We start from the raw sequence: 20,120 nt of genomic DNA, 5'->3' as shown, positions 1-20,120 counted from the left end.
ATCTGTGGCGAGGCCCTAGGGCTCGCCCATGACTCACCTTCAAATCCCAAAGTGGGGAGGGAGCTCCAAGTGCACCCAAGCCCGGGACCGTCTGCAGACCTCCTTGTGGTCCGAACCTCCAAGTGGTCCTAGTCGCGCGACACTCCGGAGTACTTGACGACAATCCCCTCTATGTGGGGATTGGATGGCTATACCATCATAAACGCAGACTGTGAGCTAGATCTATCCTCTCCAAGTGAGGATACACTGTAACTAGGGTCTATACCCAATCCAATCCTCTCCAAGTGAGGACGCCCTATACTAGGGTCAACGACCATCGCGGAATCATTGGTTCCCGACATTCATGCAATGCTATTTAGCTTTCTAAATTCATTGTTCACAAGGCATTTTCTAAGGGATTNGCATGTTCTTCGTCGCTACGAGAATAGACCAATATGTCGTCTATGAAGACCACGACAAATCGATCCAAGAATTTCCTGAAGACACGGTTCATCAAATCCATAAATGCCGCTGGGGCATTTGTGAGCCCAAATGGCATGACCGTGAATTCGTAATGTCCATACCGCGTACAAAACGCAGTTTTCTGCACATCCTCTGGCTTGATCTTCAATTGGTGGTAGCCAGACTGCAAATCTATCTTCGAGTACACGCACAAAAGATTGTCACGCCCCGCCCCGAAACCACTACCAATTTGGCACGGCTCGGCCGCGGCGGCGGACCTCCGAACGAACAGCATCTCCCTTGTCCGCCCAAGGCTCAACGACAGGAATGTGTACAAGAATTTACCCAGGACTTTAAATTCTAAACATACACATTCATCGAGGGCACAAACAGTGCCAACAACAAGAAGGGCAAGTAATTCACAAGATATACGAGTGAAATAAAGAGAGTACTTTACTAACTATTACAATAGTTGCATTCTTTACATCATTTTTCATTCCAAAATACATAGCTCTCCATTTCCTCACCCACAATAAATCTCTCTCTATACATAGGTGACTAATGCAAAAAGGAAAGCTACTATACTACCACGGTCTCACTGGTCGGGCGCGACGCCCTTGCCGCGGTCCTCTCTCTGCAGCCCTGAACCTACCACTGGAAATAGAGTGGGGTGAGAACTATCTTCCATAGTTCCCAGTGGGCTCGGCCGCCGACTCTGCCGATCTCCCCACTAGGTCCAAGTGGGCACAAGTAACAACAGATAGATAGATAGATATGTATCTGAAAGCTGTAAATGCAGTAGTAGGAAAACTATGCTACTATGCCCATAATCATGAATATGAATGCATGCATCATATAATAAAGGTTTGCTACCATGCTAACAAATTCGATCCATGTTCGAATAGTAATGTTCAATGACATTTATAAACCTTTAACCTTTTTCATTTACCCAATCTGTGGCGAGGCCCTAGGGCTCGCCCATGACTCACCTTCAAATCCCAAAGTGGGGAGGGAGCTCCAAGTGCACCCAAGCCCGGGACCGTCTGCGGACCTCCATGTGGTCCGGACCTCCAAGTGGTCCTAGTCGCGCGACACTCCGGAGTACTCGACGACAATCCCCTCCATGTGGGGATTGGATGGCTATGCCACCCTAAACGCAGACTGTGAGCTAGATCTATCCTCTCCATGTGAGGATACACTGTAACTAGGGTCAACACCCAATCCAATCCTCTCCAAGTGAGGAGGCTCTACAACTAGAGTCAATAACCCAATCAAATCCTCTCCAAGTGAGGACGCCCTACACTAGGGTCAACGACTATCGCGGAATCATCGGTTCCCGACATTCATGCAATGCTATTTAGTTTTCTAAATTCATTGTTCACAAGGCATTTTCTAAGGGATCCACCTATCCCTAGGTCCATCGACCTCTAGTGTTATTTACACTACATTAATGCCACTCGTTATCATTCAATGTTTGGATGCCACTCGTTTGTTCTTTAACAATAACACTACTTTCTATGTCATCAATACCCCCATCGGGTTCATCTCTTTTCTTTCGCACTATAGGATTCACGTCTCGACCCAATCCTCACCTATCTAAGTTACCAAGCGTTCCAAGTACACTAGGTTATCAATTAGAAAGCATAAGGAATGGAGCTACTATGCAATCCTACAATGCAACATGAAGAGATGAGATTAAATGCAATCTAAGACATAGAAAGGAGTTCGAAAGTTTCGGATGACACCCCCCACCTTTAATCGATGTAGAGGTTTCGGAAATCTCTCTCGGCGAGCTTTACGAAAAGGCTTTAGCCTTCCTCGCCCGAATCAACACTAGCCCGGCCCGATTTTGCCGAGAACTTCACGTCGGTTCGCCGAATGCCAAAATCGACTTCGCCCCCGCGTTTTGGGACCTATCAATAGGGTTTCCAAGGCTTCAAATGAGATCAATCTCATACTTTTACAAAAACCCCATTTTGGAGCCCTAGATTTGCACCTATAGCAAACCACCCCATAAATCCCTAGATTCTTGGGATTGATCTATTTAGAAGCTTGCTTAGGGTCCATTTGACCCATTCCAAGGCATAAAACCCAAAAACCCTAAGTTCTAGAAGCTAGGGTTTAGTAGCTTACCTCAAGAGCTACTCCAATGGGAAGAGGAGAGGGAGATGGAGGTGCTCAAAGCCTTCCTCTTGATCTCCTTCTTCTTCTCCTTCCTTATCTTCCTCTTCTTTTCCTTCCTCTCCTTCTTGTTCTTCTTCTCCTTCTTTCCTTTCTAGAGAGAGAGAGAGCAAGAGAGAAATGAGAGTGAGAGAGAGTGAAATGAGAGAGTGTGAGGGAGAGAGAGGGCTCAGCCCACTCAAATAAAAGCCATTTTGCATAAAAGCCCCTCAACTTTCACTCCTGTGCACTGCCCTCACTGGGCAGTTTTCGCGCGGAGGGACCGGTCTCCCCGACTTGGGACCGGTCCCCGAGAGCTTCCCTCGGGCGCACGCGTTCGGGAACCGGTCTCTCCCCGGGAGACCGGTCCTCGGGAGACCGGTCCTCACCTGGGAGACCGGTCCCCGAGAGCTCGATCTTCAGGACTTAGCCAATTTTTGGCATCTCTCGCTGGGACCACGTTCGGGAACCGGTCCCTCCCTGCCAGGGACCGGTTGCATCACGCAACCCCGCTATGCCCAGCCAGGGGAACCGGTCTCTCACCTGCAAAGACCGGTCCCCGAGAGCAACATTAGCCCAATGATGCAGTTTGCCTCATTTGCTCTCGCGGACTCAACTCCAAGGCACTTTTTGTGCTTTGGACATTCTCAACTCCCACAAAGGGTATACTTTCGACAATTAGTCGATCCTGGATGAAGTACAATCCTCGTATTTCGAGAATTCACTTCCTTACACTAATGCTCCAAAGCCTCCTGGAGCCGCTGAATCTGCTCCCCTTGACGCTGAACAGACTCCGCTTGTTGCCGCACTACACCGATAAGCGCGGCCATTTGCTCCCTAAGCTCTCCGTCACCACTCGCTCAGAATCGCTCGGGCTCCGCACTCGGCTCCCCCGGCATCGACCTTGTCTGCGGTCGTCCATGAGGTGCCATTGCTTCCTGAAAAGAAGCAACTCGCATTAGTTACTTGACAAACATTACTTGACCAACCCAATCCGGCGAAAGCATCATGCACATCCATCCTTGCCTCAAGCGTCATGTCGTCGGCCGCCCGACACAACACTAGAAGTAGAGGATAAACGAAATTTAAGCCTAGCCTCTAATCACATTAGAGACGTCCCAACTTAACCCAATCATATGCTTTCGCTAACTTTGATTCCACGTCACTCACGTTTCCTAGATCCTTAAGGTCTTCCAATCCTAAGGGTCTCTAAGTCCATTGCTATTCTTTCACTCTTGGTGCTCTGATACCACGATATCTGTCACGCCCCGGGACCGATACCAATTTGGGCCGGCCCGAGCACGTCAAACAGACACCGAACGGACAGAGTTTCCCTTGTCCGCCCAAGGCTCATCACATGTACAATTTCAATCAAGAAGTGCACTAGCGGAAACATACAAATACGGCTTACACGAGGGTAAGCAATAGCCATGAGTGAAAGATAGGAAAACTAGCATTCATTTTGTACTATGATTCAATTTAGATCATATACATTAAGTCCAACTTGCGCATTTTCAAATTCCTTACATTACATTGCATCATTTCATCATTTCTTTCTTACATCACATTTACCTCAAAAGGGTGCTTTACATTCTTTTCTTTCCATACTTAAAACATCAACATTTTCAATCATCAAATACAAAAGATGATAAAGAGGAATGCTACTACAAAATGGAAACCAAACTCTGCTGGCCTCTGACTAAGGCGCAATACCTTTACCGCGATCGCTCGCCGGCTCGCTCGAGCCCGGGCTCTGTGGAAATAGTAGGGTGAGAACTACAACAAAGTTCCCAGTGGGTTCGGCCTTAATCTCACCGACTTTTCCACTAGGACTAACTCAGGCATAATAGAAAGGAAAAGCTGCATATGGTAACAAATCTATAATATGATGCTAGTATGCCTGAACAATAAGCATGAAATATGCTCAACATTAACATATGTAGATTATGCAAGTTCTTTAGTTCTTTGCACTTTACACTTTATCTTTGTTTTTTGTTCTTTGCTCTTTGTTCTTTAATCTCAAGGCTAACCCGAGGGTTTCGCCACATTAACTTGCTTCAAATTAAGTCCATCATGGCGGGCCCTCAGCTTCCTCCCGCTAGGACCGTCCTTCGGGTTTACTCCAACCCGTGATGCAAAAACTCCGGAGCGCATCGCCCGAGGGGGAGCGACCACCGTCGAGCACGGAACTCATAGCAAGTATGATCGAATTCTTAACTCAAAGGATTATATGTTCAATCTTGACTTTACACTAACTCTAGTGTTCTTTACATCACTTTATGTTGCTACTCTAGCAATCATTGTTCTTTATCTTTCTTTACTTTTGACTATTTTTAGCATTCTTGTTCTTTACATTTCTTTACTCTTGGCTATCTTTAGCATTCTTGTTCTTTACACCCCACTTTGTTTTCACTTTAGTCATTAGCATTATTCTTTACATCACATTGATTCTTTGCCTCACACTACCTCTAGTGTCACTTTACTTTACATTATTAAATGCCACTCGTTCTATGTCTCGTTGTGTCACTCTGTTCTTTCGCCTCACTTTGGGTACTCACATTTTCTCTCATGCATACATATATAGGGTTTTCGACATTCATAAGGTTCTCAACCATCACATTATGCAAGTTGTACTCGCAATCATGCAACATCACATTTTTATCATTACTTTACCCTAAATGCATGCAACAATGTATAAACATATGTTCAATTGAATGACACATTAGGCATAGAGAGAATTTCAACGAGTTTGGAAAGCACCACCCACCTCGTAGGCTTTCAAAGGTGCTCCGACGATTTTCTTGGAATTTTTAGGCTTCTCGTTCACTACCTGCGGCAAAACGAAGCCAACTTAGGCCATTTTACCCATAACTTTTTATAGACTTTTCGTAACGATAATCCGGGCACACCAACGCGTCGGAAATACCCCCAATTAGGTTTCTAGAGGGTTAATTTCACTTAGAAATCCTCATGAGCAAAAGCCCTAATTTGGCTGCCCTAGCTCCATAGCAAACATCAAACCTAGGGTTTGATCTCATTGGGAAGCAAAAGCAGCTTTATTTTACTCTAGGAAATCCATTAGGACCATTCTTAGACAAATCAAAACCCTACTTAGGGTTCTACCATGGGAGGTGATGGAACTCACCTTCAAGCTTCACCCACTACACTCATGCCATGGTCTTGATCTCCAAAGAAGCAAAGAGAAAGCTCCAAATACTCTAGAGGTTCTATAAAAACCATTCGTAGCTTTATCACAATAGGGATCAAAGCTTATCTCAAAGCTTTCCCTCCTTGCTTCAATGAGGAAGAAGATGGAGTTGTCTCACTCCCTTGGCTTCTTCTTCACCTTCTTCTCATTTTTCTTCTCTTTTTTTTCCTTCTCTTCCTTCTATTCTTCTTCTCCTCTTCTCCTTTTTTGTCTTCTAGAGAGAGAAAGGGAGGAGAGAGTGTGAGAGGATGAGAAATGAGAGAAATTTCCCATTTACCCAAATACATAGCTCAATGGGTTGCCAAATTGCAGCTAAACCCTTCAACTTTCACTCTTTCACACTGCCTGGACTGGGCAGTTCGCGCAGGTGGGGACCGGTCTCTCCATCAGGGACCGGTTCCCGAAGCTCGTCCCAGCGCAGCAAGAGCTGCCGCGTGCGATGCGACCGGTCTCTCTTTGAGGGGACCGGTCTCTGGGGGACCAGTCTCTCAGGCAGGGATCGGTTCCCGAGAGCTGGTTTTCTGGGACTTAGCCGATTTTTGGCTTTTCTCATTTCTTGCGTGTTCGGGGACCGGTCTCTCCCAACAGGGACCGGTCTCTCCCAACAGGGACCGGTCCCCGAGAGCTCAAAAACTGCAGTTTGCAGATTTTTGATTCCTTAGCTTCCGAAAACCTTCCACAATACACTTTTACTCATTTTAACACCTTCGGACTTTCCGAAATGTACCGTCCACGCACTTTGGTCAATTTGACTAAAGTTCGACATTTATTTTCCGAATTCTCGATATATTACACATAGAAAGGAGTTCAGTTGCTTCGCGATGACACCCCCCACCTTTTCTTGATGTAGAGGTTCTAGAAACGCTCCTCGGTGAACTTTACGACGAAGTCTTGGCCTTCTTGGTCCAAAATAATGCTAAATCGGCCGTATTTTACCGATAGCTCTAAATCCACTCGATGAAATGTGAATCCGACTTCGCCCCCGCGTTTAAACACCTAGCAATTAGGTTTACAAGGTATCAAATGAGATCAATCTCATGCTTTACCAAAAATCCTATTTGGGTGCCCTAGGTTTGCACCTATAGCAAACTACCAAATCAAAACCCTAGATTCTAGCATTGATCTATTTAGAAACATGCTAGAGGTCCAATTGACCCATTTCAAAAGCTCAAAGCCCAAAAACCCTAAGTTCCATAAGCTAGGGTTCAAAAGCTTACCTCTTGAGCTACTCTAATGGTGAGGAGAGGAAGAGGGAGATGCTCCAAGCCTCCTTGAGCTTGATCTTCTCCTTCTTCTTCTTCTTTTCCTCCTTCTTCTTCTTCTTCTATTTCTCTTCTTCTCCTTCTCTTTTCCTTCTAGAGAGAGAGAGGGAGCAAGAGAGTGTGAGATAGTGAGGGAGAAATGAGAGTGAGGGGATGTGAGAGAGAGAGGAGAGGCTCTCTTCCCTTTATACCCTCTAACTTAAGGCATTTTTGCAGAAAAATCCCTCAACTTTATATCTCTCAACCTGCCCTCACTAGGCAGTTTTCGCCCAGAGGGACCGGTCTCCCCGACTTGGGACCGGTCGTCGAGAGCTTCAGCTCGGGTCACGCGTTCGGGTACCGATCTCTCCCAGAGAGACTGGTCCTCGGGAGACCGGTTCCTTCCTGAAAGACCGGTTCCCGAGAGCAGGATTTTCGGGACTTAGCCAAATTTTGGCTTTTCTCGCTGGGTTCGCGTTCGGGGACCGGTCTCTCCCTGCCAGGGACCGGTTGCCTCAAAGATCCCCGCAACCACCAGCCGATGGAACCGGTCCCTCCCTGCCAGGGACCGGTCCCCGAGAGCAATTTTGCTCCAGTGCAGGTTTTGCACTATTTGCTCTCATGGACTCGTTTCCAATGCACTTTTGGTGATTTGTCATCTTTGGCTTTTCCAAAGCACACCAACACAACCCTTGGTCGATTTCGCATGAAGTCTAACTCTCGTATTTCGAGAATTCACTTCCTTACATCCTCCCCTCCTAAAAGGAGTTTCGTCCTCGAAACGAATTCAACAACTCATACCTCATTACATTTCCGCGAAAGGATGAGGATAATGTACTTTCATCGTTTATTCGAGTTCCCACGTGGCTTCACGATCATCATGATTAGTTCAACGGATCTTCACATAGGGAATCTCATGATTTCTTAGCTTCTGCACTTCTCGAGCAATGATTATCGCCGGAAACTCTTCATAGCTCAAATCCTCTTGTAGATCCGTTGGCTCATAATACATGACATGCTCGGGGTCGTGAACGTATTTGTGAAGATTGGAGACGTGGAACACATTATGCACGCCCGCGAGCTTCGGCGGTAATGCTAGTCTGTATGCTACTGTTCCAACACGTTCCAACACTTCGAAAGGCCCGATATATCGGGGACTTAGCTTTCCCCGCATTCCGAAGCGTTTCATACCTCTCATTGTTGAAACCTCCAAGAAGACGCGGTCACCCACCGCGAATTCCAAGTCTCTACGGCGCTTGTCAGAATAGCTCTTTTGCTTTGACTGTGCCATAAGTAGCCTCTCGCGAGCGAGATGAGCCTTCTCTTCCGCCTCTCGCAATATATCTGGGCCCAATGCCGCATGCTCACCTTCATCGCTCCAACATATCGGGGATCGGCACTTCCGTCCATACAGGACTTCGAACGGTGCCATCACAATGCTAGCTTGATAACTGTCACGCCCCGCCCCGAAACCACTACCAATTTGGCACGATTCGGCCGCGGTGGCGGATTGCCGAACGGACAGCACCTCCCCTGTCCGGCCAAGGCTCAACAACAAGAATGTGTACAAGAATTTACCCAGAAAATTTAAATTCTAAACATACACATTCACAAGGGCACAAACAGTGCCAACAAGGCAAAGAGCAAGTAATCCACAAGATAAAGCATGTGAAATAAAGAGAGTACTTTACTAACTATTACAATAGTTTCATCATTCTCATTTACATCATTTTCTTTAAATGATTACATTTTTCATCCAAAATACATAGCTCTCCAAGTCCTCACCTACAATGACTCTCTCTCAATACATAGGTAAACTAATGCAAAAAGGAAAGCTACTATACTACCATGGCCTCACTGGTCGGGCACGATGTCCTTTCCGCGGTCCTCCCTCGGCAGCCCTGTACCTACCACTGGAAATAGAGTGGGGTGAGAACTATCTTCCATAGTTCCCAGTGGGCTCGGCCGCCGACTCTGTCGATCTCCCTACTAGGTCCAAGTGGGCACAAGTAACAACGGATAGATAGATAGATATGTATCTGAAAACTGTAAATGCAATAGTAGGAAGACTATGCTACTATGCCCAGAATTATGAATATGAATGCATGCATCATATAATAAAGGTTTGTTACCATGCTAACAAATTCGATCCATGTTCGAATAGCAATGTTCAATGACATTAATAAACCTTTAACCTTTCCGTTTACCCAATCTGTGGCGAGGCCCTAGGGCTCGCCTATAACTCACCTTATAATCCCAAAGTAGGGAGGGAGCTCCAAGTGCACGCAAGCCCAGGACCGTCTGCGGACCTCCATGTGGTCTGGACCTCTAAGTGGTCCTAGTCGCGCGACACTCCGGAGTACTCGACGACAATCCCTTCTATGTGGGGATTGGACGGCTATACCACTCCAAACGCAGACTGTGAGCTAGATCTATCCTCTCCAAGTGAGGATGCCCTACATCTAGGGTCAACAATCCAATCAATTCCTCTCCAAGTGAGGATGCTCTACAATTAGAGTCAATACCCAATCGAATCCTCTCCAAGTGAGGGAGCACTATAAACTAGGGTCCACAACCCAATCAAATCCTCTCCAAGTGAGGAAGCCCTATCAGTAGGACCAATGTCTCAATCGACTCATCGTCAACCTCTCCATGTGAGGCTACTTAGGTTTACTAAGTTCTTGTTCACAAGGCTTTTTCTAAGGGATCCACCTATCCCTAGGTTCTCAAACCTCTAGTGTTATTTACACTACATTAATGCCACTCGTCATCATTTAATGTTTGGATGCCACTCGTTTGTTCTTTAACATTAGCACTACTTTCTATGTCATCAACACCCCAATCGGGTACATCTCTTTTCTTTCGCATTATAGGATCCACGTTCTGATCCAATCCTCACATATCTAAGTTACCAAGCGTTCCAAGTACACTAGGTTATCATTTAGAAAGCATAAGGAATGGAGCTACTATGCAATCCTACAATGCAATATGAAGAGATGAGATTAAATGCAAGCTAAGACATAGAAAAGAGTCCGAAAGCTTCGGGATGGCACCCCCCACCTTTAATCGATGTAAAGGCTTCGGAAATCCTTCTCGGCGAACTTTACGAAAAGGCTTTAGCCTTCCTTGCCGAAGTCAATGCTAACCCGGCCCTATTTTGCTGAGAACTTCACGCCGGCTCGCCGAATGTTAAAACCGACTTCACCCCCACGTTTTGTGACCTACCAATATGGTTTCCAAGGCTTCAAATGAGATCAATCTCATACTTTCATAAAAACCCTATTTTGGAGCCCTAGGTTTGCACCTATGGCAAACCATCCAATAAATCACTAGATTTCTGGGATTGATCTACTTAGAAGCATGCTTAGGGTCCATTTGACCCATTCCAAAGCATAAAAATCCAAAACCCCAAATTCTAGAAGCTAGGGTTCAAGAGCTTACCTCTTGTGCTACACCAAAGAGAAGAGGAGAGGGAGATGAAGGTACTCAAAGCCTTCCTCTTGATCTCCTTCTTCTTCTCCTCCTTCTTCTTCTTCCTTTCCTTCCTCTCCTTCTTGTTCTTTTTCTTCTCCTTTCTTTTCTAGAGAGAGAGAGGGAGCAAGAGAGAAAGAGAGATAGAGAGGGAAATGAGATGAGTGTGAGGGAGAGAGAGGGCTCAGCCCACTCTAATAAAGGCCATTTTGCATTTAAACCCCTCAACTTTCCATCCATTGCACAGCCCTCACTGGGCAGAGTTCGCGCGGAGAGACCGGTATCCCCGACTTGGGACCGTACCCCGAGGGCCTCCCTCGGGCGCACGCGTTCGGGAACCGGTCTCTCCCAGGGAGACTGGTCCTCGGGAGACCGGTCCTCGCCTGAGGGACCGGTCCCCGAGAGCTCGATTTTCAGGACTTAGCCAAATTTCGGCATTTCTCGCTGGGACCACGTTCGGGAACCGGTCCCTCCCTACCAGGGACCGGTTGCATCTAGCAACCCCGCTACACTCAGCCAATGGAACCGGTCTCTCACCTCCAGAGACCGGTCCCCGAGAGTAACGTCAGCCCAATGATGCAGTTTGCACCATTTGCTGTCGCGGACTCAACTCCAAAGCACTTTTTGTGTTTTGGACATTTTCCACTTCCACAAAGGGTATTCTCTCGACAGTTAGTCGATTCTGGATGAAGTACAATCCTCGGATTTTGAGAATTTACTTCCTTACATCCTCCCCTTCTTAAAAAGGAGTTTCGTCCTCGAAACGGACTCAATTCTTAACTTTAACTTAATTCCATACCTTACTCCTCAGATAGATAAGGATGGTGTTTTCTCATCAGATCCTCGAGTTCCCAGGTGGCTTCGCAATCCTCGTGATTGCTCCACCTAACCTTCACATAGGGAATTTCTCGATTCCTCAACATTCCTACCTCTCGGGCGATAATCCCTATCAGAAACTCTTCATAGCTCAAGTCTCCTTGAAGTTCCGGTGGCTCATATAGCATCGCATGCTCGGGGTCGTGAATATACTTGCGAAGATTGGAGACATGGAACACATTATGTACATCCGCAAGCTTTGGCGGCAAAGCAAGTCGGTAGGCCACTGTGCCGACTCGCTCCAATATCTCATATGGTCCAATATATCGGAGGCTCAATTTTCCCCGCACTCCAAACTGCTTCACACCCCGCATCGGTGAAACCTTCAAGAATACGCGGTCGCCTACCGCGAATTTTATATCTCGACGGCGCCTATCTGCATAACTTTGCTGTCTTGACTGCGCCGTGAGCAATCTCTTCCGAGCAAGGCGGACCTTCTCCTCCGCTTCTCGCAAAACATCGGGGCCGAACTTTGTACGCTCACCTACATCGCTCCAGTGTATAGGAGACCGACACGTACGCCCATAAAGAGCCTCGAACGGTGCCATCTCCACACTAGCATGATAACTGTTGTTATAGGCGAACTCGGCCATAGGTAGGTGATCACACCAACTCCCTTTATAGTCGATGACACATGCTCGCAACATATCCTCCAGAGTTTGAATAGTTCTCTCTGTTTGCCCATCGGTTTGAGGATGAAATGCGGTGCTAAAGTCGAGCCGTGTGCCAAGGGCTTCCTGGAGGCTCTTCCAGAAGTGTGAAGTGAACCGGGGGTCACGATCCGACACGATCGATTTCGGCACCCCATGCAGTCTCACTATCTCGTCAAGATATACCTGCGCTAACTTGTCACCCGACCACGTGGTGTGGATCGGCAAGAAGTGAGCCAACTTGGTCAATCGGTCCACAATTACCCAAATTGCATCGTGGCCGCCTGTTGAGCGAGGCAAGCCGACCACGAAGTCCATCGATATATTCTCCCATTTCCAAACGGAGATTGGTAGGCTTTGAAGCTTTCCCGCTGAAAATCGATGCTCGGCTTTCACTTGTTGGCATGTTAAGCACTTCGCCACAAAGCGTCCGATATCACCTTTCATTCCCGGCCACCAATAGTGCATTTTTAGTCCTTGATACATTTTGGTGCCGCCCGGGTGATCGACATATGGAGATTGGTGTGCTTCTTGTAGAATCAATTCACGAAGCTCTCCATCCTTCGGCACACACTATCGGTTTCGAAACCGAAGCGTACCATCGGCGTCTACCTTGAAATCGCCGCAATGCCCTTCCTCGATGTTTCGCCGCACCTTTTGGAGTTTTGGGTCTGCAGGTTGCAGATCTTTGATACTTTTCAACAAGGTCGGTTGGACAACGAGTGCCATCAACTGAGTCGGGACCTCGGGAGCGACCACTTCAAGGTCCATTCGCTTCATATCCAGCCACAGGGGTGTTTGCTGGGTAACATCAAATGTGAGGTTCTTCGCCGATTTCCTACTAAGTGCATCCGCGACCACATTTGCCTTCCCGGGGTAGTAGAGGATATCAACATCATAATCCTTCAACAGCTCCAACCACCACTGCTGACGCATGTTGAGCTCCTTCTGTGTAAACAGGTACTTCAAGCTCTTGTGATCGGTATAGATCTCACAGTGGGCACCATACAAGTAGTGCCTCCACAGCTTCAGGGCGAAAATTACCGCCGCTAGCTCCAAATCATGGATGGGGTAGTTCTTTTCATAGCTCTTTAACTGGCGGGATGCATATGCAATCACTTTTCCGTTTTGCATTAATACAAACCCCAATCCAAGATAGGAGGCAATGCTGTAGACTACGAAGTCTTCACCCTGCACCGGTAGAGCGAGCACCAGAGTCGAAGTCAATCTTTGCTTCAGCTCCTTGAAACTCCGGTCGCACTCTTCGCTCCAGACAAACTTGGTGCCTTTCTGAGTCAGGCGGGTAAGTGAAATCACTATCTTGGAAAAGCCTTCCACAAACCGCCTATAGTATAGCCCGCTAAGCCCACAAAGCTTCGAACCTCCGTGACATTCGTCGGACGCGGCCAATCCTTGATTGCCTCAACTTTTCTCGGGTCTACAGAAACTCCACCCACGGAAATGACATGCCCTAAGAAGGCGACCTCGCGGAGCCAAAAGTCACACTTTTTCAGCTTAGCATATAGCTTCTCCTCCCGAAGGACTTGAAGCACTATTCTCAAATGCTTGGCATGTTCCTCGTCACTGCGAGAATAGACCAATATGTCGTCTATGAAGACCACGACAAATCGGTCCAAATACTTCTTGAAGACACGGTTCATCAAATCCATGAACGCCGCTGGAGCATTCGTGAGTCCAAATGGCATGACCGTGAATTCGTAATGTCCATATCGCGTGCGAAACGCGGTCTTCTGCACATCCTCCGGCTTGATTTTCAGCTGGTGATAGCCGAATTGCAAATCTATCTTCGAGTACACACATGACCCCTGTAACTGATCGAACAAGTCATCAATTCGGGGTAGTGGGTACTTGTTCTTGATCGTGACTCTGTTTAATTCTCGATAGTCCACGCAGAGTCGAAACGATCCGTCTTTCTTCCTCATGAACAACACCGGGGCTCCCCACGGTGATACACTCGGCCGGATAAATTGCTTGTCGAGGAGATCTTGCAGTTGACTCCTCAACTCTTTCAATTCCGCCGGTGCCATTCGGTACGGAGCCTTCGAGATCGGTGCGGTACCGGGAACCAAGTCTATGACGAACTCGATCTCCCGATCCGGTGGTATCCCGGGCAACTCCGCAGGAAACATATCCGGGAACTCCCGCACCACAGATATCTCCTCTAACGTTGGAGCTACTCGTTCCACTTCCACAACAGTTGCCAAAAATGCCGTGCAACCACTGTTAACCAACTTCCTTGCTCTCGCCGCCGACACCGTCGCGACAAAGCACGAGCTTTGACAAGCCCGATAGGTGAATTCTTCTTGTCCTGGTTCACGGAATGTGATCACCCTGCTCTTGCAGTCGATCGTTGCGTGATATTTCGAGAGCCAGTCCATACCCAAAATGACGTCATAAGCCTCAAGCTTGGTGAGTTCCAGTGTCCGGATAGGCATGACCCAGTCACCTATTTGTACGGGACACGACGCACACTCCGAGTAAGTGTTAAACGTCGACCGAGGGCCCTCCACTCGCCACTTGTCACTCGCTTCTATATGTATGCCATGCATGCGTGCGAAGGATTTACTTATGAATGAATATGTGGCTCCTATATCAAATAAAGCCCTGAGCGAACTTCGTTAAGTAAAACCATACCTGCCATAAGGTGATGCTCCTGCGCCTCCGCAGGTTCCTCAGCTTGGACCTGAGCGGCGAATACCCGACCGCTCGGGGCCGATCGCTCCACTTCAGGTTAACGCGGCATCATCGCGCGTCCCGTTGACGCGGCCATCGGTGGAGCTCCTCCATAGTAAGCCGGGATCGCCGGCGCCGATGCAATCGATGGGGCAGGTGAGGCTCCTCCTCCCAGGCAGTCCCAAATGAAGTGCCCCGGTTGCCTACTGTCACGCCCCGAAACCGCTACCAATTTGGTCCGGTTCGGGCGCGTCGAACAGACGCCGAACGGACAGCACCTCTCCTGTCCGCCCAAGGCCAAACAACCAGATCATGTACAGTTAAGCGCCCAGGGAATGCTTAAATAACATACATGATCGATACGATGCACACACATGCACAATAGCTACGAGCAAGAACCACGAGTGAAATACAAGTGTGTAAAGAGAGTACATCTAGCTAATACAACCATTCAACATTTACATCATTTGAATATATTACATTTCCATCTTCCAAATGTAAATACATGTTCTCAAAATACATCATGGCTTTCTAATATCTATCCAAAACATCTAGTACATGAGGGTACTCTAATGCATAAAGGGAAAGCTACTAACTAGGCTTACTTAGGGCACTATGCCCTTGCCGCGATCCTCGCTCGGCTCGCCTCTGTGTGTACCTATACCCCAAAACCACATGGAGTGAGAACTATATAAATATAGTTCCCAGTGGGTTCGGCCGCCGGTTTTCCCACTAGGTCTAAGCTGGCACAGATATAGAGATAGATAGATATATAGAAAACGAACTGCAACTACTCTATCATGCCATCAATAATAATAATGCATGGAACAACTACTATCATACTAGTATCATGTCATGAGTATATAAAGGTGCATAGCAATGTAATCTACAACATACACTATGTCTACTCAAGATAATAATGCAAGTCTACTATGCATTTCATGTTTATTACCCAATCTACTTGGTTGACCCGTAGGTTAACCCTCGACTCACTCTCAATCTCATAGGTGAGGAGAAGCTGCACTCGCACACCGAGACCGTCTGCGGGACAACTACGTCTGCCCCTAGTGATGTACTCCGGAGACTCGTGCTTCGATGGAGCGACCACCGACAAGCAAAACAGACTAGTGAGTATGATCCAATCCTCTCAAGAGGATACCCTGTCTACTAAGGTCAACGTGCCTCTGCTGCACAGTCATGATATATAATCAATGTTGGGACCTCTGCTATCCCTAAGTTCATGTCAGGTTTACTCAACTATTCTACATGCCACTCGTTCATGTCATAGTGCTTCTACCACACTAGTTTAATGCCACTCTACTAGGCTATGTCCAAGTTCGGCTCTTATGCCATTATAGGATTCTCTTGTCACAAGACCCAATCCTCATGCTACCCTAGTTCATGTGTTCAACTCATAGATTACACTACTAAGAAGCATGCAAGGAAAGGAAATATACACTTATTAATCCTACAATGCAATATGATCAACATATATGTAACTTAGACATAAAAAGAAACCCGGATGTTCCGGAACGACACCCCCCACCTTTCGTGTATACGGAGGCTCTAGAAATGTGCTTCGGCGTCCTTTACGACGAAGCCTCGGTCTTCTTGTCCAAAGCGATGCTCAATCGGCCTTATTTTGCCGATAGCTCTTCACCCACTCGACGAATCGAATTTCCGACTTCGCCCCCGCGTTTAGGCACCTACCAATTAGGTTAGAGGAGAGTCAAATGAGATCAATCCTCTACTTTTCCGAAAAACTCTATTTTGGTGCCCTAGGGTTAGCATCAAGCTAAACCCCTTTCAAAATCCAAGATTCTAGCTCCAATCCTACCATTCATGGTACTAGGGATCCATTTGATCCCATCCAAAGAGCTAAAACCCAAAAACCCTAAATTTCATAAGCTAGGGTTGGAAGCTTACCTCTAGGTTAGCTTAAGAAGAGAGAAGAGAGGAAGGGGGAGAGGTCCAAAAGCCTTCTTTTGTTGATCTCCTTCTTCTTCTCCTTCCTTTTCTTCCTTCTTTTCCTTCTCTTTTCCTCTTCTTCTTCTTCTTCTTCTTTCCCTTCTAGAGAGAGAGAGCAAGAGAGTGTGAGGGAGAGAGAGAGTGAACTGAGAGAGAGTGAGAGGGAGAGAGGGACTAATAAGCCCTCTAATGTAACAATATCTAGCTGGCCCCCTCCATTTTTCACTCTGTGCACAGCCCTCACTGGGCGTTGTGCGCGCGGAGGGACCGGTCTCCCCGACTTGGACCGGTCCCCGAGAGCTTCAGCTCGGGTCACGCGTTCGAGTACCGGTCTCTCCTAGAGAGACCGGTCCTCGGGAGACCGGTTCCTTCCTGAGAGACCGGTTCCCGAGAGCTGGGATCTCAGGACTAAGCCAATTTTTTGGCTTTTCTCGCTAGAATTACGTTCGGGAACCGGTCCCTCCCTGCCAGGGACCGGTTGCCTTAAGCAACCCCGCAACACCAGCTGATGAGACCGGTCCCTCCCTGCCAGGGACCGGTCCCCGAGAGCAATTTTGCTCTAGTGCAAGTTTCGCACTATTAGCTCTCGCGGACTCGTTTCCAATGCACCTTTGGTGATTTTAACATCTTTGGCTTTTCTAAAGCTTACCAACACGACCCTTGGTCGATTTTACACGAAGTCTAACTCTCGTGTTTCGAGAATTCACTTTCTCACATCCTCCCCTCCTAAAAAAGAGTTTCGTCCTCGAAATGAATTCAATACTCATACCTCATTGCATTTCCTCAAAGAGATGAGGATAGTGCACTTTCATCATTTCCTCGAGTTCCCACGTGGCCTCATGATCGTCGTGATTGGTCCAACGAATCTTCACATAGGGAATCTCGCGATTTCTCAGCTTCCGCACTTCTCGAGCAATGATCATCGCCGGAAACTCTTCATAGCTCAAATCCTCTTGTAGATCCGGCGGTTCATAATACATAACGTGCTCGGGATCGTGAACATACTTGCGAAGGTTAGAAACGTGGAATACATCATGCACGCCTGCGAGCTTCGGCAGTAATGCTAGTCTATATGCTATTGCTCCAATATGTTCCAACACTTCGAACGGTCCGATATATCGGGGACTCAGCTTTCCCCGCACCCCAAAGCGTTTCACACCCCTCATTGGCGAAACCTTCAAGAAAATGCGGTCACCTACCGCGAATTCCAAGTCTCTGCGGCGTTTGTCAGAATAGCTCTTTTGCCTCGACTGTGCCGTAAGTAGCCTCTCACGGCAAGACGGACCTTCTCTTCCGCATCTCGCAATACGTCTAGACCCAATGCCGCAGGTTCACCTACATCGCTCCAACATATAGGGGATCAGCACTTCCGTCCGTATAGGACCTCAAACAGTGCCATCCCAATGCTAGCTTGATAACTGTTATTGTAGGCAAACTCGGCCATCCTCAAATGGTCTGCCCAACTACCCTTGTAGTCAATGACACACGCCCGCAACATATCCTCTAGAATCTGTATAGTCCTCTCTGACTGCCCATCTGTCTGAGGATGAAACGCGGTGCTGAAATCGAGCCGTGTGCCAAGTGCCTCTTGCAGACTTTTCCAAAAGTGCGAAGTAAAATGGGGGTCTCGATCTGACACGATCGACTTCGGAACCCCATGCAACTTCACAACTTCATCGAAGTATACCTGTGCCAACTTGTCGCCCGACCAGGTGGTGTGAATCGGTAGAAAGTGTGCTGACTTGGTCATACGATCCACAATCACCCAAATCGCATCGTGGCCACCCGTCGAACGGGGCAATCCGACCACGAAGTCCATAGCAATATTCTCCCATTTCCAAACGGGAATGGGAAAACTTTGAAGCTTTCCCGCTGGAAATCGGCGCTCAGCCTTCACTTACTGGCATACTAGGCACTGTGCTACATAGCGCCCAATGTCTGCTTTCATGCCCGGCCACCAGTACTGCATCTTTAGATCACGGTACATCTTGGTGCCGCCCGGGTGAATGCTATAAGGAGTCTGATGCGCTTCTTGTAAAATTAACTTCCGGACCTCCTCGTTTTCCGGTATGCACCATCGGTTTCGAAACTGAAGCGCACCCTCAGCGTCTATACTGAAATCACCGCCGTGTCCCCTCTCGATGTCTTGCCGCACCTTTTGGAGGTTAGGGTCCGCAGGTTGCAAACTCTTAATCTGCTCCAACAAGGTCGGTTGGACAACGAGAGCCATAAGCATAGACGGGGTTTCCGGAGCTACCACTTCGAGATCCATACGTTCCATCTTTCTCCACAGTGGTTCTTGACGTGTGACCAACATAGCGAAATTTTCCACTGATTTCCTGCTAAGCGCGTCAGCCACCACGTTTGCTTTTCCGGGGTGGTATAGGATTGTAACGTCAAAATCCTTAGCAATTCCAACCACCGCCGTTGCCGCATATTGAGCTCCTTTTGTGTAAAAAGGTATTTCAGACTCTTGTGGTACGTATATATCTCGCAACGCGCGCCATACAAGTAGTGTCACGCCCCGGGACCGGCGGAGGCCCTCCCGGTAGCGTGCCCAGACCCGCCATATGTCTACACATATAAGGCGTCTACAAGAAAAGCGGAAGTAAAAGCAAGAGATAGAACAAATAAAAGAAGTGAAATAACTAACAACTAATGATATCAGAGCAAGTAAAGTTCTATCATCTACACCAAAGAAAAGAAATAAAGCTAGTCAACAAAGATAACCATAAGTAGTACAATATCTGTCTCAAAAGTACAAAAACGGTGGTCTCTACACAAATACGGGTACAACTCTCAACCCCTCACAAAAGAAAACACGAGAGGTAGACCACCTATCGAACGATCCCTCGGTAAGCGCGCTAGCCTGAGGCGATACCCTTTCCGCGATCCCTGGCCTCACCCAGAGTGGAAGGCTCTGAAAACATCGAGAAAAAGAGGGCGTGAGAACTATAAGCTATAGTTCCCAGTGGGCAATTACTGACCTCAGCTCCTGCTCCACTAGGCCCCAAAAATAAGGGTAAGCAACGATAATAATAATAAGCAATAAAAAGGAGCATGTAATAAACTGCTGAAAGAGAGAGCATAAGTAAAATGCTATACTACTATATCCCTCATAAGCACAATGTCAAACTGTTGTACATCTACTCTATCATAAGGAAAAGCAACCAATGGCAATTGTTAACGGTTACAACCCTTTATTCATACATGATGTATAAGCTCTATCATGGCAACCAAGCATACTGTGATGAAATAGGTAACTGTCAAGTATGCTACATGTCCCAACACTATGCTAAAAGCATATAAATGTAACTCAACTACTAAACCTATCTAGTAGTGATTATCCATTCTCAACACCGTATCGATTTCCATTTCCAATTAAGGACCTACCAAAGGTAGTCCAGCTTG

At 47.3% G+C, this 20,120-nt stretch overlaps 1 protein-coding gene across 1 annotated transcript in view; it reads left to right on the top strand.

Moving 5' to 3' along the window:
* The window catches only part of LOC109722596 (UPF0481 protein At3g47200-like), a 46,457-nt gene that overhangs the window by 1,367 nt on the left and 24,970 nt on the right, over nt 1-20,120 (top strand). The window lies entirely within an intron of this gene.

Source organism: Ananas comosus, linkage group 16 (assembly GCF_001540865.1).
Source record: "Ananas comosus cultivar F153 linkage group 16, ASM154086v1, whole genome shotgun sequence".
Taxonomy (NCBI): Eukaryota; Viridiplantae; Streptophyta; class Magnoliopsida; order Poales; family Bromeliaceae; genus Ananas; species Ananas comosus.
The sequence above is the reverse complement of the archived record's forward strand: the minus strand, read 5'-3'. Positions and strand labels throughout refer to the sequence as shown.